The 25,451-nt window shown below is 43.4% G+C and overlaps 1 protein-coding gene and 1 non-coding gene across 3 annotated transcripts in view; one reads left to right on the top strand and one right to left on the bottom strand.

Moving 5' to 3' along the window:
* LOC124555088 (EIN3-binding F-box protein 1-like) overlaps window positions 1–25,451 on the top strand; it is a 577,244-nt gene that overhangs the window by 64,494 nt on the left and 487,299 nt on the right. The window lies entirely within an intron of this gene.
* On the bottom strand, window positions 10,671–10,745 carry Trnal-caa. The gene has a single exon. It is a non-coding gene; the product is annotated as a tRNA-Leu (tRNA).

The following is a 25,451-nucleotide window of genomic DNA, read 5'->3' as shown; positions in this document are numbered from 1 at the left end:
GTAGACTTAGAGAAAGCTTTTGACTGGAATACTCTCTTTCAAATTCTAAAGGTGGCACGGGTAAAATACAGGGAGCGAATGGCTATTTACAATTTGTACAGAAAGCAGATGGCAGTTATAAGAGTCGAGGGGCATGAAAGGGAAGCAGTGGTTGGGAAGGGAGTGCGACAGGGTTGTAACCTCTCCACGATGTTATTCAATGTGTATGTTGAGCAAGCAGTAAAGGAAACAAAAGAAAAATTTGGAGTAGGTATTAAAATCTAGGGAGAAGAAATTTGAGGTTCGCCGATGACATTGTAATTCTGTCAGAGACAGCAAAGGACTTGGAAGAGCAGTTGAATGGAATGGACAGTGTCTTGAAAGGAGGATATAAGATGAACATCAACAAAAGCAAAACGAGGATAATGGAATGTAGTCGAATTAAGTCGGGTGATGCTGAGGGAATTAGATTAAGAAATGAGGCACTTAAAGTAGTAGAGGAATTTTGCTATTTGGGGAGCAAAATAACTGATGATGGTCGAAGTAGAGAGGATAGAAAATGTAGGCTGGCAATGGCAAGGAAAGCGTTTCTGAAGAAGAGAAATTTGTTAACATCGAATATAGATTTAAGTGTCAGGAAGTCGTTTCTGAAAGTATTTGTATGGAGTGTAGCAATGTATGGAAGTGAAACATGGACAATAAATAGTTTGGACAAGAAGAGAATAGAAGCTTTCGAAATGTGGTGCTACAGAAGAATGTTGAAGATTAGGTGGGTAGATCACGTAACTAATGAGGAGGTATTGAATAGGATTCGGGAGAAGAGAAGTTTGTGGCACAACTTGACTAGAAGAAGGGATCGATTGGAAGGACATGTCCTGAGGCATCAAGGGATCACATATTTAGCATTGGAGGGCAGCGTGGAGGGTAAAAATCGTAGAGGGAGACCAAGAGATAAATACACTAAGCAGATTCAGAAGGATGTAGGTTGCAGTAGGTACTGGGAGATGAAGGAGCTTACACAGGATAGATTAGCATGGAGAGCTGCATCAAACCAGTCTCAGGACTGAAGACCACCACACACACCACATGAACTTATGTCATGAACTGCACTATTTGAAACCGAGCCGATGTTGCACACAACATCCTTTACTACCAAGTGTCATCAGCAAACAGAAATATTTTAGAGTTATTCATAATACTAGAGGGCATATCATTTATATAATTAATGAACAGGAGTGGCCCCAACACTGATCCATGGGGCACCCCACATTTGACCGTACCCCACTCAGACCTCACATCACATCCATTATCAACTCTGTCAATAATGACCTTTGCTGTTTGTTGCCAATGTAAGAGGTGAATCCGTTGTGAGCTACTCCCCGTATTTCTTAATGGTCAAACTTCTGGAGCAATATTTTGTGATCAACACAGTCAAACGCCTTCGTTAAATCAAAAAATATACATATCGTTCGAAACATCTTGTTTAACCCCTCCAATAAATCACATAGAAAAGAGAATATAGCATTTTCAGTTGTTAAACGACTTCTAAAGCCGAACTGCACATTTTATAGCAAATCGTGTGATACTCGTGTAAAACGATCAATTATCCTTACATACACAGCCTTCTCAATAACTTTAGCTAACACTGATGGCGTAGAAATAGTTCTAAAATTGTCTACATTATCCTTTACCCCCTATCTATAAAGCGGCTTTACTACTGGGTACTTTAATCGTTCAGGAAACTGGCAATTCCTAAAGAAAAAGTTACAAATATGGCTAAATATCGGGCTAACATGTGCAGCACAGTATTTTAATATTTTGCTAGGCACTCCATCAGATCCATGAGAGTCCTTAGTCTTCAGTGATTTAATTATTGCCCCAATCCCCCCCTTGTCTGTATCATAGAGGAGTATTTTAGGCACCAATCTCGGAAAGGCATTTGCCAAGAGAGTTATATGATTCCCTGTAGAAACTAACTTTTTATTTAATTCACCAGCAATGCTCAGAAAATGATTGTTAAATACTGTACATATATCTGATTTATCAGTAACAGGAATATTTTTACTGCGAACTGACTTTATATCGTCGACCTTGTGGTGCCGATCATATACATCCTTCAAAACTGACCATATGGTTTTAATTTTATCCTGTGAATTAGCTATTCTATTTGCATACCACATACTCTTTGCCCCCATAATAACATTTTTAAGCGCCTTACAGTACTGTTTGTAATGGGCTGCTGTAGCTTGATTGTGACTACTCCTAACATTTTTATATAATTTCCGCTTTGTTCTACATGATATCCTTATCCCACTATTATGCCTCCCAGGCAGCCTTTTACTGATAGTACCCGGTTTAGAACGTTCTAATGGAAAGCAGCTCTCAAAGAGCATGAGAAATGTGTTAAGGAAAGCATTATATTTGTCATCTTTGTTATCAGCACTATTAACATCCAGCCACTCTTGTTCCTTGACGAGGTTTAGGAAACTCTCTGTTGCGGTTGGGTTTACTTCCCTACATTGTTTGTAATTATATGTGACATTTCTTTGAGTACAAAAGTGTTTTAATATTAAAATTTGTGCCTCATGGTCTGAAAGGCCATTCACTCTTCTACTAACAGATACCGATCTAGTAATGAAGAATGAATAAAGATATTGTCTATGGCTGTGCTACTGTTCCCCTGCACCCTAGTTGGAAAAAAGACATTCTGCATCAGATAATATGAATTTAGGAGATCTACCTACATCATTTTTCTTGCACCACCATATATAAAGCGAGTCAAGAACACTCTCTAGGTTCAACAGAAATGCTCGTAAGTCAGAGTTAGGGGACCTACTAACAACAACAATTTGAAGTTTAGTTTCATTAAATTCAACTGCCCCTGCACAACATTCAACTATCTGTTCAGTGCAGTGTCGTGATACATCTGTGGACTCAAATGGAATACTATTTTTTACGTAGATGGCCATTCCCTCACGCTGCAAGGAACTCCTTGAAAACCAGCCAGCTAAAATATATTCTGGTAAAGGAAGCCTCTGAATCGTCAAATTAATTAAGTGGTGCTCCGATATACCAATAATTTCAGAGTTAAATCTGTAAGCAGTTCACTAACTTTATCTCTAATACCTCCTATACTTTGATGAAATATGCTAATTCCTTCTCTACTTGGAAACATGACGTCTTCTGAAGGTGAGCCCTTAGTTAGAAGGACTTCCTTTAAGTAGGTGTTCCTATCAGCTGACTTCAATCTAAAAATGGTGCACCTCTAACACCAACTACTACAGGAGTTTTTCCACTAGTGATCCCACCACCACTCAGTACACTGTCACCTATAAGATTTGACAGCCTCCCCTTCCCAAAACTATAGAGGTGCTGGCCATGCTTAGTGAAACCCTATCTACTGATAGACTCAACTGACACCACTGAAATGTGACCCATGCCCACTGCCATAAGTCCCCTCTCCAGCCCCATGTTAACGCACCTAACAACCACATTAAGATGGGGCCGATCATGACGCTGAAACATTTGCATGAAATGCACATTAGTGCCACCGGTTTGTGTAGCTATCTTCACCAGGCCACTATCTACATCATATTCCCCGTCCTTATCAAGAATGTTCCCTGCTTCACCATCACTACCTGATCCTTCTTCGTAAAATTCCTACATACTCGTAATTCTCCTAGGCTGTCAGTCACCTGAGCCAACCCTGCACTAGACTTCACAATGCTGGTGACCTGGTACTCACCCTCCAACACTTCCTGCAACTGCTGGCCCACACTTCTACCGTGTGAACTACCTAGCACCAGAACCTTCATCTTTCTGTTAGACCTTGCAACTGACCTAGGCCTCCTAACTGCTGATGACTGCTGCATGTTCACTACACCTACAGCTACAAGAGGCTCCTCTCCACTCAACTCTGACAGTTGGTCAAATCTATTGCATATACGCAAAGTATAACTATCTGAATACCTCATCCTTCTAGCTGCCTTCTTGCCAACTGCCAGTTCCCATTCCCCAGCACCCTTCACTCTCCTCAACCTATCTAGTTCCTCCTTTGCGTGTTGTAACTGCACCTGAATGGCACAGATTTACGCTCCAGCTCCTCTTTCAACTTGTTTCTACTAAATATTCTCCATTCCCAGGAGAGGATCTCGCTAGAAAGCCCACTGGCTTCCCCACTGCATCCCCCCCCCCCCCCAATGAAAATACTTAGAACGAAACCCACACCGTAACCCACTTCTCACAAACCTACGACACGGCCCACACTTCTTACTCATGGTAAAATTTTACAGTTACTGAAAAAAACTATACATCTACGTTACCTTAGTTCAGTTACACCAGTAGAACTATTTATGGAATTAGCAATCGCGGTCTCGAAATTCTCTCCTACTAAGAAAGCAACTACTTATACAGGGCTATTATAAATGATTGAAGCGATTTCATAAATTCACTGTAGCTCCATTCATTGACATATGGTCACGACACACTACAGATACGTAGAAAAACTCATAAAGTTTTGTTCGGCTGCAGCCACACTTCAGGTTTCTGCCGCCAGAGCGCTCGAGGGCGCAGTGAGACAAAACGGCGACAGGAGCCGAGAAAGCGTATGTCGTACTTGAAATGCACTCACATCAGTCAGTCATAACAGTGCAACGACACTTCAGGATGAAGTTCAACAAAGATCCACCATCTGCTAACTCCATTCGGCGATGGTATGCGCAGTTTAAAGCTTCTGGATGCCTCTGTAAGGGGAAATTAACGGGTCGGCCTGCAGTGAGCGAAGAAACGGTTGAACGCGTGCGGGCAAGTTTCACGCGTAGCCCGCGGAAGACGACGAATAAAGCAAGCAGGGAGCTAAACGTACCACAGCCGACGGTTTGGAAAATCTTACGGAAAAGGCTAAAGCAGAAGACTTACCGTTTACAGTTGTTACAAGCCCTGACACCCGATGACAAAGTCAAACGCTTTGAATTATCGGCGCGGTTGCAACAGCTCATGGAAGAGGATGCGTTCAGTGCGAAACTTGTTTTCAGTGATGAAGCAACATTTTTTCTTAATGGTGAAGTGAACAGACACAACGTGCGAATCTGGGCGGTAGAGAATCCTCACGCATTCGTGCAGCAAATTCGCAATTCACCAAATGTTAACGTTTTTTGTGCAATCTCACGGTTTAAAGTTTACGGCCCCTTTTTCTTCTGCGAAAAAAACGTTACAGGACACGTGTATCTGGACATGCTGGAAAATTGGCTCATGCCACAACTGGAGACCGACAGCGCCGACTTCATCTTTCAACAGGATGGTGCTACCGCAATTCCATCATGATGTTCGGCATTTCTTAAACAGGAGATTGGAAAACCGATGGATCGGTCGTGGTGGAGATCATGATCAGCAATTCATGTCATGGCCTCCACGCTCTCCCGACTTAACCCCATGCGATTTCTTTCTGTGGGGTTATGTGAAAGATTCAGTGTTTAAACCTCCTCTACCAAGAAACGTGCCAGAACTGCGAGCTCGCATCAACGATGCTTTCGAACTCATTGCTGGGGACATGCTGCGCCGAGTGTGGGAGGAACTTGATTATCGGCTTGATGTCTGCCGAATCACTAAAGGGGCACATATCGAACATTTGTGAATGCCTAAAAAAACTTTTTGAGTTTTTGAATGTGTGTGCAAAGCATTGTGAAAATATCTCAAATAATAAAGTTATTGTAGAGCTGTGAAATCGCTTCAATCATTTGTAATAACAATGTATTAGTCAGCTATAACACAACTAATACCAATACCAACAACAATTAACAACATTATTAGCTAAAACCGAAAATTAAAGCGGACACTGGAACACTCAAGTTAAAACACCGAATGAAAATTTTACTGAAATATTTCACTAGAAACAATAAGAAACGTCAGCTGAAAACTAAAGCACGAAATTTATTAAACGATTTCAACGCACAGAAAACTCTAAAAAACACAGCGACAGAACGTTTCCAAAAGTTTGTTAAATCTTTATTTAGCCGCAAACAGCACGAAACACTGCTGAAAACTATTAAGTTTAATAAATGTATAACAGTGCACAAATAACTTTGTCAGTACTTAGCTTTATAACCACTACAGCTGCAACTGCACGCCGCAAAATGTACACTACTGGCCATTAAAATTGCTACACCAAGAAGAACTGCAGATGATAAACGAGTATTCATTAGGCAAATATATTATACTGGAATTGACATGTGAATACATTTTCACGCAATTTGGGTGCATAGATCCTGAGAAATCAGTACCCAGAACAACCGCCTCTGGCCGTAATAACGGCCTTGATACGCCTGGGCATTGAGACAAACAGAGCTTGGATGGCGTGTACAGGTACACCTGCCCATGCAGCTTCAACACGATATCACAGTTCATCAAGAGTAGTGACTGGCGTATTGTGACGAGCCAGTTGCTCGGTCACCATTGACCAGACGTTTTGAATTGGTGAGAGATCTGGAGAATGTGCTGGCCAGGGCAGCAGTCGAACATTTTATGTATCCAGAAAGGCCCGTACAGGACCTGCAACATGCGGTCGTGCATTATCCTGCTGAAATGTATGGTTTCACAGGGATCGAATGAAGGGTAGAGCCACGGGTCGTAACACATCTGAAATGTAACGTCCACTGTTCAAAGTGCAATCACTGCGAACAAGAGGTGACCGAGATGTGTAATCAATGGCACCCCATACCATCACGCCGGGTGATACGCCAGTATGGCGATGACGAATACACGCTTCCAATGTGAGTTCACTGCAATGTCGCCAAACGCGGATTCGACCATCATGATGCTGTAAACAAAACCTGGATTCATCCAAAAAATGACGTTTTGCCATTCGTGCACCCAGGTTCCTCGTTGAGTATACCTTCGCAAGCGCTCTTGTGTGTGATGCAGCGTCAAGGGTAACCGCAGCCTTGTTCTCCGAGCTGATAGTCCATGCTGCTGCAAACGTCGTCGAACTGATCGTGCAGATGGTTGTTGTCTTGCAAAGGTCCCCATCTGTTGACTCAGACATCGAGACGTGGCTGCACGATCCGTTACAGCCATGCGGATAAGGTGCCTGTCATCTCGACTGCTAGTGATACGAGGCCGTTGGGATCCAGCACGGCGTTCCGTATTACCCTCCTGAACCCACCGATTCCATATTCTACTAACAGTCATTGGATCTCGACCAACGCGAGCAGCAATGTCGCAATACGATAAAGCGCAATTGCGATAGCCTTCAATGAGACCTTTATCAAAGTCGGGAACGTGATGGTACGCATTTCTCCTTCTTAGACGAGGCATCACAACAATGTTCCACCAGGCAACGCCGGTCTACTGCTGTTTGTGTATGAGAAATCGGTTAGAAACTTTCCTCATGTCAGTACGTTGTAGGTGTCGCCACTGGCGCCAACCTTGTGTGAATGCTCTGAAAAGCTAATCATTTGCATATCACAGCATCTTCTTCCTGTCGGTTAAATTTCGCGTCTGTAGCACGTCATCTTCGTGGTGTAGCAGTTTTAATGGCCAGTAGTGTAAACACACTACTGAGGCGTAAGGCTTGTAAGAGTCAGCCTGTAAAGTTGCATTACTTTTAGCAAAGCCCTTGCGCCTTTTCATAGAACGTGAATTAATAAAATAACACTTGGTTTATTACAACTGAACATTTATGTCCACTTCAAGTGGACAATTCCACGTGGTACCGTTATCAAACACGTCTATCAAGCGTCTCACAAGGGTTATGGCAGCCAACGTACAGTGCCAACTTGCAAAATCTTTGTAAAGAGTTTGTTGCACATTCTTCCAAATGGCTCTGAGCACTATGGGACTTAACACCTAAGGTCATCAGTCCCCTAGAACTTAGAACTACTTAAACCTAACTAACCTAAGGACATCACACACATCCATGCCCGAGGCAGGATTCGAACCTGCGATCGTAGCGGTCACGCGGTTCCAGACTGAAGCAGTTAAAAGTTGGCCACAGTATAAAAATCACACAGAGCGAGACACTTAAAAACCAAAACCACTGGAAACGATGGAACACTCACAAGGAATAAAAACCGCCGGTAGGGACCTGCTGAGGGACTATAGGTCGGAGAGGAGGGAAAGAGAGGGGAGGGGAGATGGGGGGTGGGAGGGAGAGGACAAGAGGGGCACAGGGGGCTCACCAAGAGACAGGAAACGGGCTGGGCGGGAGATAAAGAGGGAAGACAAGGCAGGAGGGAGTGCAGAGACACAGAAGGGGTGTACGAGAGATAGATGGGGTGTAGGAGAGGAAAAGCTACTCAGGGGAAGGGAGGGGGAGGAGGGAGCGCTGAGGAGGAGGCAGGAGGAAGGTGGGGTTAGAGTTGGTAGGAGGGGTAGATGTCAGGGCAAAGCTCATCATGCAGGAGGGGTAGTTGCTGGAAGTTGCATTGGGCAAAGAGGTGGATGGTGTGGAGATGGAGAGAGGGTGGGATACAACGGTAAAGGTGATGCAATGAGTTGGGGGTGGAGAGGAATGGGGACACCAGGGGGTGGGGGGAATCGAGTCAGCAGACAATATACAGGGTGTGGATGTGTTCAATGAAAAGGAGAAGGTGGGGGAAGGGGATGAGGTCATAGAGGATGCACGTAGGGGATGGAAGGTGGATACGGAAGGCGAGGCAGAGTGCATGGCGTTTGTAGGGCTTTGTAGAACCTGGGAGGGGCGGTAATCCAAGTGATGCTGGCATAACAAAGAATGGGGCAGATCAAGGATTTGTAGGTGTGAAGGATAGTGGAAGGATGCAGTCCCTATGTCCGGAGGAGTTTCAGGAGGTGGAGTCTGTTGTGGGCTTTGTGTAGGATTATAAGGAGATGGGGAGTCCAGGTGAGGTAGCAGCCGAGGATGAGTCCAAGGTATTTGAGGGTAGGAGTGAGGTGGATAGGACGGCCATAAATGGTTAGGTAGAAATCATGGAGATGAAAGGAACGGGTGGTGCGGCCTATGATGATCGCCTGGGTCTTGGAGGGCTTGATACGCAAGAACCACTGGTTGCATCAGGTAGTGAACTGGTCATGGTGGGTTTGGTGGGTACGTTTGGACCGTGGAAGGGTAGGATAAAGGTAGCATAAGTTGGTTTCAGTTAGTTTAAGTAGTGTATAAGTCTGGAGACCGATGACATCAGCAATTTGGTCCGTTAGGAATTCACACACACATCTTAAATATTTATGAAATTTACAAAGATTTAAAAATTTCCGTGAAAAGTTCACTATACTCACTTGCTCAGAAAGTTCCTTGTGATAACGAAACGACCATAAACAGTAACAAAAGTCAACATAACGGTCAGTGCATCAGAAAGCAATATGGCAGACTCAGCACTCAGCAGAGACGTGACCACAGCAGACAGCTACTAGCTCGCGCATGCGCAATGAGGCCACTAGTACCGAATTTAGAACTGGCCCTATTCCTTTATCCCCGGAATTATCGCGCGTTGCTACTAACGCGATCATAACAGTCAGCCTGTTCACACGACTCACGGCTGCCATTAACGCAACTGGTTGTTAATCGATCACAAGTTCGTTCTTCGTGTAAAACGGGCATAACGATCGAGGAGATGCAGTACCCGCTGCTCATTGGCATGCGCTCACTGCGTTTGCTGTGGAGGAGGAGAAGATTAGCGTTTAACGTTCCATCAACAACACAGTCATTAGAGACAGAGCACAAGCTCGGATTCGGGAGGGATAGAGAAAAAGGCGGCCGTGCCTTTTCGAAGGAATCAGTCTGGCATTTGCCTTAAGCGATTTAGTGTAATCATGGAAAACCTAAATCAGGACTGCCGGACGCGGTTTGAACCGTCGTCCTCCCGGATGCGAGTCCATTGTGCTAACCACTACACTATCCTGCTCCGTACGTTTGCTGTGAAGCCCTGATATAATGGTTATCAACCGCTGTAGGCCATATATAGGGCATATGGGTTATTGTTATTATTATTATTATTATTATTATTAGTGGCAGTGGTCAGACATAAAATATTGGCAGGCTAAAGACTTCCAGTTTGCGCCAGTTCCGATGTAAGGAATCCAGTAACTACTAATTTAAAAATAGTAAGCACAGTGCACGCATTTTACCTTGCTTAATTTTTATGAGTGGTAGGATGAGGATGAAGCAAGGTTCACTGGTGAGAGAACTGGTCCAGAGGAAGTATGTTTTGTAACAGTTATCTGCTCTCATTAAATTTTCTGGGGAGGAGTTGTAGGCAGCGGTGCACTGATAATTGCTTCATCATTTGATAAAAAAGTTTGAGAGAAATAAGCGTTACCAATTGTTTCATTGACTCATAAAACACCTACAAAATTGATTATTATTTACCTTTGATTTTTTAAAAAATGAAAGCGTTCAAAATATTCTTTTCCAAACTGTGTGCCCGACCGAGACTCGAACTCGGGACCTATGCCTTTCGCGGGCAAGTGCTCTACCAACTGAGCTACCGAAGCACGACTCACGCCCGGTACTCACAGCTTTACTTCTGCCAGTACCTCGTCTCCTACCTTCCAAACTTTACAGAAGCTCTCCTGCGAACCTTGCAGAACTAGCACTCCTGAAAGAAAGGATATTGCGGAGACATGGCTTCGCCACAGCCTGGGGGATGTTTCCAGAACGAGATTTTCACTCTGCAGCGGAGTGTGCGCTGATATGAAACTTCCTGGCAGATTAAAACTGTGTGCCCGACCGAGACTCGAACTCGGGACCTTTGCCTTTTGCGGGCAAGTGCTCTACCAACTGAGCTACCGAAGCACGACTCACGCCCGGTACTCACAGCTTTACTTCTGCCAGTACCTCGTCTCCTACCTTCCAAACTTTACAGAAGCTCTCCTGCGAACCTTGCAGAACTAGCACTCCTGAAAGAAAGGATATTGCGGAGACATGGCTTCGCCACAGCCTGGGGGATGTTTCCAGAATGAGATTTTCACTCTGCAGCGGAGTGTGCGCTGATATGAAACTTCCTGGCAGATTAAAACTGTGTGCCCGACCGAGACTCGAACCCGAGTTCGAGTCTCGGTCGGGCACACAGTTTTAATCTGCCAGGAAGTTTCATATCAGCGCACACTCCGCTGCAGAGTGAAAATCTCATTCTGGGTATTCTTTTCCACTCTGAAGCTTAGTTAGGCACTAGCGTTCATGACGGAAGGGGGGGGGGGGGGCGTTCAAAATATCCAGTTCCTGAAATAACCGATTTTCGGGTTTTTATTGGTATTAGTTCTAGCAGTAAACATATATTTCGAACAAAGCTTGAAATTAAAACTTCTGATGGAGGAGATGGAGTAGGAGAGCTCGATCGATGTGAGGTTGAGGCTGTGTCAGAAATCGTCCTCAGTGCCTCCAGTAAAGATGGCGAAGATGACGGAGACGGGTGCGGCGACCGCGAGAGAGAAAGGCCACAAGTTGATAACTTTCCTGCACAGTCATTTTTGGATCATATAAATTTTTCACTCTAAAGCAACGCTAAAATTAAAAATTCAGTTATTATCCCAAGTTTATAGCACATCAATAAAATTATGGGTGTATGAATCAAATTCACCTACTCTTCCAAGGATTATTGTGGATAATTTCTATTTATAAGATGTCGGAAGTTTGTTGTGTCTCCTTCCATTTTTAATCTTTTAGAGGACATGGACCATTGTGCTTCATTCACGTACGTACTCACATAATTCGTTTTTAATTTATTTGCATTGTGGGACAGCTACAGCGTCGTCCTGCTGCCAACAGAGAGCAACTCAATGCTGACGCATTGGAGAAAGCAAGCAGGAATTTATTTCAGTAGTGGTACAAGTCCATGTGCTTTTGTGCATTGCAGCGTGTTACTATTTCTTGCGAAGATGATGGCTTTGCAGGTAAAAAGAATTTACTTACTTTTCTCCCAGCGTTGTAGAAATTTTGTTCCAAAAAAAGGAATATACGAGGATGAAGTTCATGTTAAGAATAACAATGGAAAATGAGGGTGTCCATCTTAATTTATTTCACGTATACATATGTTTTCAGTCATCTGGTGCTGTATAAATCATAACTTGCGTTACTTTCTATCTAGATACCAGTACCGATGACGATGAAACTTCCTATGGAAGTGCAAAAAATGACGGAACAGGAGACATTGTTACTTATGCCTGTGCGAACGTCGCAGCCGCAAATATGCAGACAAAAAGGAAGCGTACTCGAAACAAGGAGGGTGCAAGGAAAACGGGCACATATAAAAAGCAAATTCGAAAGAAAAAAAGTAACACTGGGGTGTTATACGTCGCAGAAACTGGTAAAATAATTCCTCCAAAAACATTTCGCAATGTGGACTGCAGGTGTGCACGTAAATTTTTCAATAAAATTTCAGAAGATGAGGAAGACGTTATTTGAGAATTTCTGGACTATGTGTGATATTAATCGCCAAAATAGTTATCTGAATGGTTTATGCACGTATCATTCAGTTAACCACCGACAACCAAGAGATGGCTCTGGTTCTCAGAATAGCTGTATTTATGAATATCGATTACATGTGAACGGAAACTGTGAAATAGTATGCAAGAAGGTTTTCTTGAATACTTTTTATATTTCTAGTGGACGACTCTCTAGGCTTTTAACAAAAAACGAGGAAGAAGGTACACCTCACCTTCATGGAAGGGGCAAGCATCAGAACAAATTCTCTGTACCGGAAGCTGTGATCAGTGATGTAAAGGAACACATTAAAAGCTTTCCAGTTTCCGAGCGCCATTAAGCAAGAAAGGATAATCCCCAAAAAAATTTTAAATCTTGAGCTGGGTGTGGCCAAAATGTACGATTTGTACAAAGATAAATGCATATCTCAGAATAAAGAAATTGTGGGAGAGCACGTCTATCGAAAAATCTTTAACAAAAACTTCGACCTGTCATATCGACCACCAAGTAAAGACAGTAGCTCTTTTTGTGACAAATTGAGCTTTGAAATGGACGCTGCTACCAATTCAGAAGATAAAAGAAAGTTTCAAACTGAAAAGGACCTTCACCTTAGGAGGGCTGAAGCTGTAAGAACAGCGATGGCTACAGACATAGCACGTAGTGAAGAGGCAGATTCCCAGGTGTTCGTGTTTACCTTTGACCTGCAAAAAGCACTTGCATTTCCTAAACTGACAACATCGTTATCGTACTACAAAAGAAACATGTACTTGTATAACTTTGGTTGCCACAATTTAACTGACGGCAAAATCCGTATGTATTTTTGGGATGAAACATCTGGATCAAGGAGTTCACAGGAAATTGGTATCTGTTTATTGAAATATATTGAAAAGTGTGTCACTTCTCAAAAACAGGTAGTTGCGTACAGTGACACGTGTGGTGGGCAAAACAGGGACATAAACATTGCCGTAACACTATTTAAAGTGACACATTAACAGGTTTATAGACAATGTTCAATTTATTTTATTTCAGTAGTGGTACAGCTCCATTACCTCCACTTTTCTGCCTACAATGCTGCTGAAATTAATGATCTGAACAAGTAGAAAGAAAGGTTCATATCTGGCAACAAGCCATATACTTGAATATTTCTGGTATCTCAACAGCAGATTTTTCAGCGCTCATTTAACTTTAGGGCTCTGTATCTCAGAATGAACAAAAATGGACTTGTACCACTATTGAAATAAGCCCTTCATATGCTGTAGTTTTAATGTGGGCAATGCCCATTGTGGTTGTGAGACATTTGAAAAGCTGACATTCAAACTGCCTGCCGCGATCAGTAGTTGTGATACGAGGCACGCCAAAACGGGATATCAGTGTTGAGGCTATGGCAAATGAAAATGCTTCTGCTGTGATGTCAGCTAATGGAACTGCTTCTGGCCATCGGGAAAAACGATCAATAGTTGTTAGTAAATAGCGATATCCTTGTGATGGTAATAGGGACCCAGCCGTGCCCACGTTAATGTGACCGTCCACGTTAATGTGACCGAATCTTGTTGTCGTTTGAGGATAACGTCCCACTGCGCTGTTGATGTGTCTCCAGACTTTAATTCGTTGGCAAGGAATACATGATGGAGTCCAGGCCTTCACGTCTTTTTTTAGTGATGGCCAAATGAAGTGCTTTCTTACCAAATTCATGGCTGCTTCAACACTAGGGTGAGCTAGATTGTATAGCAAGTTGAAAATTGCTTGTCATAGTTGTTGTTGTACATATGGGCGAATCATATATCCAGCTATGTCACAAACAAGTTCTTTACCATTTGGCAACATTATCGTTTGAAGTGCAAGGGACGTCGTATTCTTGATGTGTGGAAGCTCATCGTCACATCGTTGGTTTTCCGCAATTTGTTCCATAGTAACAGTTGGAGGTATAGTGATTGAAGCAATTCGTGAACAAGCGTCGGATGCGAGGTTCTCCTTCCCCGTAGTGTAACGTACGTCTGTGGTGAAACTAATGTGTCGGATCTGACGTGGAGAAGCTTTGTCTAAACGTTGCTTGAAGATGAAGGTGAGTGGCTTGTGGTCGGTGTAAACTGGAAAATCACATCCTTCAAGCATGTGTACTGAAAGCGCTTCACTGCTGAGTAGGTAGCGAGGAGTTCTCTGTCATAGGATGGGTAATTCCTGTCTGCAATTGTCAGTTTCTTGGAGAAGAATGCTACTGGTTGCAGATTATTGTCTTTGATTTGTTGTATAGATGCACCAATAGCATAATCTGAGGCGTCAACCATTAAAATTAGAAGTTAATTTGAAGATGGATGAGCCACAAGTGCTGAATTGGCCAAACTATTTTTAGGTCATTAAAGGCTTGTCGAATATTTTCTGTCTAATTAATTTCCTGTTATCATTTATCTTAGTCCCATGGAGTAGGATCAAATACTCTGCTTCTTTACCGGCTGCTCTTCAGTAAAAATTAATGAGGCCAAGAAACCGGCGCAGTTCTTTTATTGTTGTAGGTAGCAGATAGTCAACAATGGTTTGTACTCGATCTGGTAGTGGTCTAATTCCCTCTGCAGTTACTACATATCCCAGGAAAGGTACTTCTATTGAACCGAAAATGCATTTGTTCAGATTGATTCTGATGTTGAATTGACTGAGGCATTCGAAAAGCAATTGAAGATGCTTCTTGTGCTGTTCATCTTGTGATGCCACTAGAATGTCATCTATATAACAAACAGTACACGAAATCGAGGTCTCTCAGTATATTATCGATATACCTTTGAAAAGTTTGTGCTCCGTTTCGGAGACCAAACGGAAGTCGCAAACACTAAAAGAAACCAAATCACTGCGGTCTTAGGTATATACTCTGGACGTACAGGGTTGTGATGATAATCTTTGACTAGATCGATCTTTGAAAATATTTGTTTTCCATGCAGTTGGCTGTTAAAATATTGAAGGTTAGGAATAGTAAACCTGTCAGGCTTGGTGATTTTGTTGAGAGCGCGGCAGTCTCCGCAAGGCCTGCAGAATCCGTCCTTCTTGGGAAACAAGTGGAGGGGGCTTGCCCAGGCGCTCTTTGTCGGCTGGCAGATTTTCTTGTTAGTCATCTGTTGGAACTCTGCTTTAGCTGCGTTAAGCTTATCTGATGGTAGTCGTCGTGCCTTTGCTGCTACAGGATGTCCTTCTGTGACAATCGTATGAAAAACAATGGTATCTGAGATGTCAAAATGGATGTTTTCTTGGAGCAAGTTTGGAAATTTCTTTAGAATGGCAGCATATTTTTCATCTGGTGACATTACATGAACTGTTTCTATGCCCGAGACCTTAATCAATGTTCCATATGTTGCTGCTGACGTTACCGGGTCAATGAGTCGTATGTTCTTGAGTTCTACTAAGAGATCGTAATGGTGAACGAAATCGGCTCCGATAATCTGCGATTGCTCATCTGCAATTACGAAATTCCGTGTGAAGTTGCGCCGTAAACCAAAGCTGAGTAATAATAGACGCTCTCTGTAAATATTAATACCAGTGCCATTTGCAGCATAAAGTTTACGATCTGGTTTCTTTCGGCGATTACTATTCGACGGCGGATTCACAGAAATATCAGCTCCGGTGTCAATTAGGTGACGACTTCCGCTACTTCTGTGTGTGAGAAACAGACGGCGTAAAAGATGGCTCCGATCACCTGCCGCCGCTAGTGTGGAGCGTTTGAATTTGGCTGTTTGTTGGAATTTTGGGTGGAAGATGATCGAAACGAGCATGAGCTCTAACATTTCTTTGCCCTGTGTCGATATTTAAAGCGACACCAACATAGTACTCCATAAGGTTTAAAACACTGGCATGACCGTGACCTGTCTCGTGATATACTTGGTGAGCAGCGAGATGAATGTGAGCAGCCTCTTGAACGTGACAGTGTTTTCAATTCATTGACTGTCAACGTTAATTCAGCAATCTGCGTCTCTAGAGAGTCTATCGTTACTGGTATCATTTACTTTGCTGACTGCAATAGTGGATGTTGCCTGCAAGGTTTGAGCACACATACCCTACCCCGTTTGTGAAAATTCGGCAGTTTTGTCAGCCATAGTGGCTCTGGTGTCAAGATCATCTTTACTTGTAGCTAGTATAGGACGTGTGGTGACAGGAAGCCGCTGCATAAATATAGTTTCCAAAAAATCGTCCTTTACGTGCGTACCAGGTAAGGTTCGCATCTCACGTAAGAGCCGAGTTGGCTCCTTATCACCTAATTACACTTCTGTTAATAATTTCGTTACTTTTCTATTTTTTGACTTTTCAAATTCCTGAATTAGTCTTGTTTTAAGCTCTGCGAACGGAGTTGTATATAATGGTAGAGTCAAAAATTCGGAAATTTATTCTACGACATCCGCTTCTAGTGACGCAACAACATGATTGAATTTCGTGGTTTCGTTAGTGATACCCAACATGGTAAACTGAACTACAACTTGAAGGAACAACTCCTTCATGTTTTTCTTCCAGACGGGTGAAATCTTGACTGAAACACGAGCAATATCCGCTTCGTTCCGTACTGATGCGGGCGTTGGATTTGCGTCGGTGCTGTTGCCGATCATTTTTACACTTCACTAATCACAAATGCTTTCTGCTTCTTATTAATCACGTCGGGGTCAACAATGTGGTTTATGGTTTATGGTAGAAGGACCATAAAAGACAAGAAATGATGCATTTGTACGTTCAATAAACACTCAAAACATTGTAGATATCAGCAAGGTCAGAGATGATAACAGTTTCTAAGTAATAAGAATGTAAACAAAGTTCAGAGATACAATTTACAAATATTAACACTCGAGTCCGCCACAGTCCCATCTTCTTTCATCAGACGCTGACTTTGGCACGTTACATTGCCAACATTTTGAAACCATTTGTGGCAGCATTAGGGGGCGAGGAAAACACCTACAGTTAGTTCCAACAGCGTGGAGCAACTGCCCATACAGCCGGCCGAACCTTGGAGCACATTTGTATAATCCTCACGCCTCAGAGTCGTTAGCAGAGGTCAGTCTGGTTGCGGCCCTAGTTGGCCACCCTGGTCACCTGATCTGTCAGTGTCGATTACCTTGTTTGGGGAGTCCACAATCTAAGATGTATCGCAACAATCCTCATAGCCTACAAGAACTGTAGCAGCACAGTTCGGATGAGACTGCAGCAATTCCAGCAGTCCAGCTTCGATCCGTCTTCACCAACTTGCTGATCAGAATCCAAAAGTGCCAAGAGATGACTGGTGGTCACTTTCAGCATCTGCTATAGTCAGGTTAGTACCGTATTCCCTTTCCTCTGCTGTGTTTCTTTGTACCCTGGAACTCTGCTCTCCAAACCACTTTTATTTGCGCCACCCTGAATATTGCAAGAAATTAAGAAAACATTTAAATTGAAACACGTGCAACCAAGTTATGGAATTTTGGTCTTATCAGTGACTTTGATCCGTATCCTCAGCATTTTTTGAGATTAATGATCAGTGCTCGGAAACAAATGCAAAAATGCGCAGTGGTCGGGACTTATGCGTATATAGTACATCGACTACATACGCTAGGAAATTAGTCCTTTTATGCATTGTGTACCATCTTATAACGGAAGCAATGCTAGTGTTATCGATCGATGTAACAGGACATACTATGGACATTAGAGATCCTTAATTTCGTGCACGAGCTCTTACTTTAAGTGCCAATATCAGTAAGAATGGCGTTTAATAGCCACAATGATGAGGCCGATTCTGAATGCATGCTACTGTTACACCTGAAGATAGGAGAAAGATAATCGTAACACAGAGAGAGACATAGCATTCACAGCATTCCTTGAACCCTTAGGAGATTTCGGAGGAGTCTTACGTGAACGGAACTACAGGTCAGTTACACATACATATTAATCATTTAATATTTCTTGTAACTAAATTTTTGACTTTTAATATGAATATGCGTGTTTGGTTTGACTACAAATTTAATATTCATGGTAGATTAGAATTAGAGCGAGCCATTTTCACGGTCATGAGCATTCGCGTGGCTTCGAGACACGAAGAAAGCGACGGAAATCCAGAAATTTAGGAATAGTCACTTAGGTTTGAACATATACCAAGAGAGTAGCAAAACTGGAAGTCTTTTAGAGATAGCCAAGAAGCTTTCAACGTGTTTAGAACAGTAACAAATGTAAATTATTCACATCATCTGAGTGTTCTTTTTTAATTGGAAGGGAATTTATGCTAATTCTATTTCATATTATGTATGAGAGTTATTGCATGATGTTAAATATTTTTGTCTTATTGCAAAAAAAAGCATTAATCTGGTACAATGGTCACTAAAGAATTTCGTGTCCAATACCATAATATCTTTCCAACTGCCTGATGTAGAAACTGAACAGGGCAGGACTTCGTGAAACGGCTGTTAATGAAGATTACAACTCTGTCACAATACGAACACAGTACGAGAGATAAGCATTGGTCCTAGTGATGTAAGTGTATTCAATCATTAATTTGGAAGGTCGTAACTATAGTGAATGTTTTCATAACAGTAGGGACCGTTCCTTTTTATCGGAATATATCATCGCAGAGCGTTACGTCGGGCCTACAACCATAAAATAAACATCAAACACCAGAATACAAATGAAAAGTAAGCTTGTTATCTATTCTCGGACGATGTCGGATACCAAACACTTAAGGAAATTCGCTCGCAAAGGATATCGACGAATTCCTCCGACGCCATTTTAACCCATTGTTCAAGAGGTCACTACCACAGTATTTCAGATCTGTTGTTGTGTGGGGCTACCGTAACAGCTTATATTTCCCTTTTGTGCGTCTAGCTTCTGTCTACTTCCCAGAGGCAACACGGAGCTGTTAGAAATACTTCATCAATGACACAGCAGGCCTATGAATAATCACAAATTGACTCCTGTAATTTGAAACAGTTATGTCACCCACCTAACACTTCCCCTTCTGTGTCGAAGATACAATATATTCCTGCATGATAAATCTAAACTTTTTATAATAACTTAAAATACATTATATTCTATCTGACCAAAAGTAACCGAACACATATTAGTGGACATTAATATGGGATGTCCCCACCTTTCGCCTTACTGACGGTTTGAACTTTACGTATGAACAATTTTAATGTCGTGCCTGAGTCTCTCTAGAGGAATGGCAGCCCATACTTGCTCAACAGCCGAAACCAGAGAAGGCACTGATGGATTCTGGGGCCTGTAGCGGAGTCGACATTATAACTCATGTGAAATGTCTTCCACTGCGTCCTGGTAGGGATTCCGGGCAGCCCAGTACGTTTTACGAATGTAATTTTGTTCAAAAATCATTGCCTCACAGATGATACTTTATGACAGGGTGCATTTTCATGATGTTACAGTAGATCATCGCCTCCGAAATGTTCCACTACTGTAAGCAGAAAACAGTGTTATAAAATGTGTTCATATCGTTCCCCACTTAGCGTTTCCTTCACCGCAATAAGGGAACCACACCGTAACCACGAAAAAAAATTATGCTGTAAAGGTGGCGACACACGTAACTGCATGCTTGACAAGCACGCTTGCCCAGGTCTGCTAGTCCAAGAATGCTTGAGTGTGTGTAGAATAAATTTGCGCGAGCGTTAGAACTGTACAAGCAACTTGATGCTTCATCGAATTTCGATTATGCATGCTTGTACAAGCTTCAATCGTGTATAGGCTTGTACAAGAATTTCGATTTGATATAATTTTTATTTGGACCTCTTAAATTACATTATGTAGAAAGGTTGTACAGTAATGTAGCACAAGTCAAAAAATACAGTATTACATCGAGAAAAAGAAAGGATAATCAACGATACCATGACAGATTCCATAGTGAGTCTGCCGGGAGTAGTTAATATGGGTTTCTTTAACCACTCTTTACTCCACATATCAGGTTTCCTCCTTCGTTTTTTTTTTTCTTCGTAACATAAACAGGAAGGCTAACCAAAGCCAGCACATCGTCATCTGAGCTCGACGTTTCCTGGTAAACAGACTAATGCTTGTAGAAGCATGCTTGAATCGTGTGGAAGTGCGAGGAATTTATGCACGCTTACTCATCAATGCTTGCGCAAGCGTGATTGTCAAGCATGCAGTTATGTGTGTGGCCGCCCTAATTCCATCTGCTCTGTTCCTCATTGTTAGCACTACACACGACGGCAGGTGACGTTCTCCAGGCATTCACCAAATCTAAACCTTCCCATCGGATTGTACAGCGTACAGTGTGATTCATCACTCTAGATCATTCGTTTTCAGTGATTCACTATCCAGTGGCGTCGCCATTAATGCCACCTTAAGCGTCTCTTAGCGCTGACTAGAGTAGCTTATGAGGAGCTGCTCGACCATTGTTGCCCATACTTTTTACCTGTCTACGCTTAGTCATTGTGCTAGACGGACTGTCAGTAGCACTATGGAACTCGCAAGTGATGCCTTCGGCTGAGGCGCCTTGTCATGGTCCGTGCGGCTCCCCACGTTGGAAGTTGGAGCCCTCCCTCGGGCACGGGTGCGTGTGTTGTCCATAGCTTAAGTTACACTACTGGTCATTAAAAGTGCTGCACCAAGAAGAAATGCAGATGATAAATGGGTATTCACTGGACAAATATATTATACTAGAACTGACATGTGATTACATTTTCACGCAATTTGGGTGCATAGATTCGGAGAAACCAGTACCCAGAACAACCACCTCTGGCCGTAAGAACGGCCTTGATACGCCTGGGCATTGAGTCAAACAGAGCTTGGATGACGTTACAGGTACAGCTGCCCATACAGCTTCAACACGTTACCACAGTTCATCAAGAGTAGTGACTGGCGTATTGTGACGAGCCAGTTGCTCGGCCACCATTGACCAGACGTTTTCAGCTGGTGAGATATCTGGAGAATGTGCTGGCCAGGGCAGCAGTCGAACATTTTCTGTATCCAGAAAGGCCTGTAAAGGACCTGCAACATGCGGTCGTGCATTATCCTGCTGAAGTGTAGGGTTTCGCAGAGATCGAATGAAGAGTACAGCCACGGGTCGTAACACATGTGAAATGTAACGTCCACTGTTCAAAGTGCCGTCAATGCGAACAAGAGGTGACCGAGACGCGTAACCAACCCATACCATCACGCCGGGTGATACGCCAGTATGGCGATGACGAATACACGCTTCCAATGTGCATTCACCGCCATGTCGCCAAACACGCATGCGACCATCATGATGCTGTAAACAGAACCTGGATTCATCCTAAAAAGTGACGTTTTGCCATCCGTGCACCCAGGTTCGTCGTAGAGTACACCATCGCAGGCGCTCCTGTCTGTGATGCAGCGTCAAGGGTAACCGCAGCTGATAGTCCATGCTGCTGCAAACGTCGTCGAACTGTTCGTGCAGATGGTTGTTGTCTTGCAAACGTCCCTTTCTGTTGACTCAGGGATCGATACGTGGCTGCACGATTCGTTACAGCCATGCGGATAAGGTGCCTGTCATCTCGACTGCTAGTGATACGAGGCCGTTGGGATCCATCACGGCGTTCCTTATTACCCTTCTGAACCCAGTGATTCCATATTCTGCTAACAGTCATTGGATCTCGACCAACGCGAGCAGCAATGTCGCGATACGCTAATCCGCAATCGCGATAGGCTATAATCCGACCTTTATCAAAGTCGGAAACGCGATGGTACGCATTTCTCCTCCTTGCAACAACGTTTCACCAGGCAACGCCAGTCAACTGCTGTTTGTGTATAAGAAATCGGTTGGAAACTTTCCTCATGTCAGCACGTTCTAGGTGTCGCCACCGGCGCCAACGTTGTGTGAATGCTCTGGAAAGCTAATCATTTGCATATCACAACATCTTCTTCCTGTCGGTTAAATTTCGCGTCTGTAGCACGTCATCTTCGTGGTACAGCAGTTTTAATGGCCACTAGTGTAATAATAAACACCACATATCATCATTTGAGTAAAAGCAGCAAGAACTTTTAGGCAGCTGTATCATTTATGATACCATGATAATGAGCGGTGTAGTAAAAGGATACGAGGACCACAGCGAAAGTTCGTGTTCCTCAGAAAGATCGAGCAACACTCGGAAGCTCAGTTACCAAGCTCGATCGCTCTTGCATAAACTCTTGCATAACTGTCACCAGGGTGGTTTATACCAATACGTTACACAGAATTTAGAACAATGGGCACGTGATAGCAACTATGAACATCTGGGCGGCTTTGCGTGACACAGAGTAACACACGAAGGCGCACTCTTGTCGTTTCACTCGTTTGCACTGGTCTCATATCTACGTGCACATAGCCCTCAGGATCGTGTATAGAGAAGACTCACAGAAGACCAAAGTGAACTCTCACACCGACACGATGTAACTTGGAACACTGAAGTTGCCGTTGTACGTTCGGAAAATTCTACCATTATCTGTTTTTCCTACCTTGGTCTGCATTGTCTCATAGAGCGTATTTGAAAGTACACGAGGAGAAAACTTCAACTAGCATCTAGTACCAAATCTCTGAAAGCAAGTCGCAGCAGGCATGTCACAAGCTTCCGCAAGGGCCAGTGAGCCACATTGGTGTCCAAAAATAAAGCAACAAACCGCTATTTCCCCGTCCTGTGTCTAATTCGCGATACAATCATACAAACTGTCAATAGATGTCCGTATGTTGGTGTTCTGCACGGAAGATGGCATCCCCGTCAACGCACAGCCACGCCATCGATGACGTCAGGGCATCTTTCAAACGTGGGGTGTTTGTCTGATAGTCCCACATCCACAATCGCTGTGTACACAACCACAGACGGTGCCGTATGGCACACAGAAGACGCCTACCAAACTCTGTGCAGTGGAGGGCCATAGGAAGCATGGGAGCAGGATAGTCGCAACCTGATGCGGCACGATGACTTAATGAGAATCGTTCTGTTGTTTCTCGGATGTGGTGACAGTTTACATGACCGAAACTGTATTCCGAAGACCAGGACATGGCCGATCTCGTGTGACATCTGAAAGAGAGGACCGTTATTTTCCTGTAAGGGCAAGACAGTATCGCCTTAGTACTGCACGGCAACTGGCAGCTGACCTCACAGCATCCACTGGACGTCTTGTATAGAGCCAAACGGTGTACAAAAGGCTTCCACAGAGTGCTCTTCACTGTCGGAGTCCTGCTGTATGTGTACCTCTGACGTGTCCTCACAGGAGGAAGAATCTTGAAATTAACTTCCAAGTTCATATTCACGGTAACTTGCACGAGTGGGCGCAGTTTATGGTACGGAAAGCACCTCCAAAACATCACAGAACCACATCTGCCCTGAACTAAACCCCCGTCATACTGAGGGTTAAACGCCTCATTGGAGTGTCGGTGCACTCCACGCCATGCATCATTTGAAAAGAGGCAAAATCGTGACTTTTCTGACCACACTACATCCATTTTACTGCCCATATTATTTATTTCTTGGCCCACTGAAGACGTGCAGCCCTATCTGCCACTGTAATCAACGGCCTTTTGCGAGGTACCCGCTTCTAAATGTGCACCGGAAGGAGGTTCCATCGAAGTTTTTGCTCTAAAATTGGTTGAGTCACTGACAGGAGGGTTTGAAACCGACTGTCATTTTCAAGGGATGACATTTGTCTTCGCTCCGCTCTCAGTTAAGATATGCATACGTCCACTGATATTACGCCGTATTTCATGACTCTCAGAGGTACACCATTCCTTGTAGAGGTGTTGGACAGTGCGCGGTGATACATCAACAAATTGGGCAACTTTACTCACAGTGTGGTCAGGGGCACCTCCAAACGCTATAGACCCTTTCTGCCATTCTGTCACGTTTACACCACTCATCTTACTGCGCTGACCTATGCGACCGACTGGCCTTGACACACATTTCATTGTCATGACTTTAGTCAGCGGTGGAGTGTCACAGGACTGCCTGATACCACCGATTCACCTCATAGTGAATACTGGGATCTTTTGAGGTGGTAATTAATGTTTTGTCCGGTTGAACGTCGCTGCAGTAGTAGACGCTACGGCAAGAAAGGAAGACTGAATTGATTGTTGGTGTTAATAACGATCATCCTCCTTTACCTCCTCTGCATTACTGCAGATGTGTCACTGAGCACATTTGTTCTGTGCATGCAGTGCACGTGAGGCGCCTAGTTGTTTCCACTGCACTGTGTGGAATACGAAGGTTCTGTTATAGTTCACTAACCCGCTGTCTTCAAGTTGATGTCCCCAGCGCAGAAACCAGCACTCAGGTCGTAGGTTCTGTATCTTGAGGCTGAAGCTGACTTTTAGCGAGGCTCTGTTCTGAAATAATGTATCACTTCTTTGGGATGCCACTCGCGTATTTTAATATAGCCACACAAGAAGACTACATGGTCTTAATACAACACCTTCTGATACAGAAAAGTACATGATCAAACACAATGTATCTTTACACTATTTGTGGCACGTGTCTACTACCGGAGTGAATTTTCTAATACTGAATACTGGCAAACACATACTGCCACAGACAACATTGCTGTACATCTCGACTGCCTAATCCAGAGTGACGAACAGGAACTTAAATAAAAATTGGAAACAAATCCTACGACAGACAACATGTCTGTTCTTCTTGACTGCCTAATCCAGAGTGACGAACAGCCCGAAGCACTTCGCGCGCCATACCAGAAAAGGCGTGACCCGAACGCTTCCGAAGTGCTTCGTCTACAATTTCGTCAGTCTTTTGTTTTTGATTTCAATTGTTTTTAGTAATTCTAAAATGACTGATTGATAGCTGTTGAGAGATATTTATATTAAAAAGTGAAGTCATTGCAATGAGTAGTTTAACTAATAATAATAGCTATATTTTAACGTTTTGGCGCCCTTGCTCCGAACACAGCAGCCAATCACAGAGCAGTAGCATTATGCAGGCGGTCTTTCTCACGGGAATGGTACCGAATGTAACATCTGTCACAGGTACCTCACACCACATTTCGTCATCTATAAACATCTTGCATCTCCACTGCTCTGAGAACAGCTTCTTGGAGCCTAATATGATGGCTGACTAAGCCAGAAATATTACAACGCTGCTATTTTACCATATAAAGTGTCCTTCTTATTACATCTGTC

This window comes from Schistocerca americana, chromosome X, assembly GCF_021461395.2.
Source record: "Schistocerca americana isolate TAMUIC-IGC-003095 chromosome X, iqSchAmer2.1, whole genome shotgun sequence".
NCBI lineage: Eukaryota > Metazoa > Arthropoda > Insecta > Orthoptera > Acrididae > Schistocerca > Schistocerca americana.
Note: the sequence above shows the minus strand (reverse complement) of the source record. Positions and strands in the feature narration are given on the sequence as shown.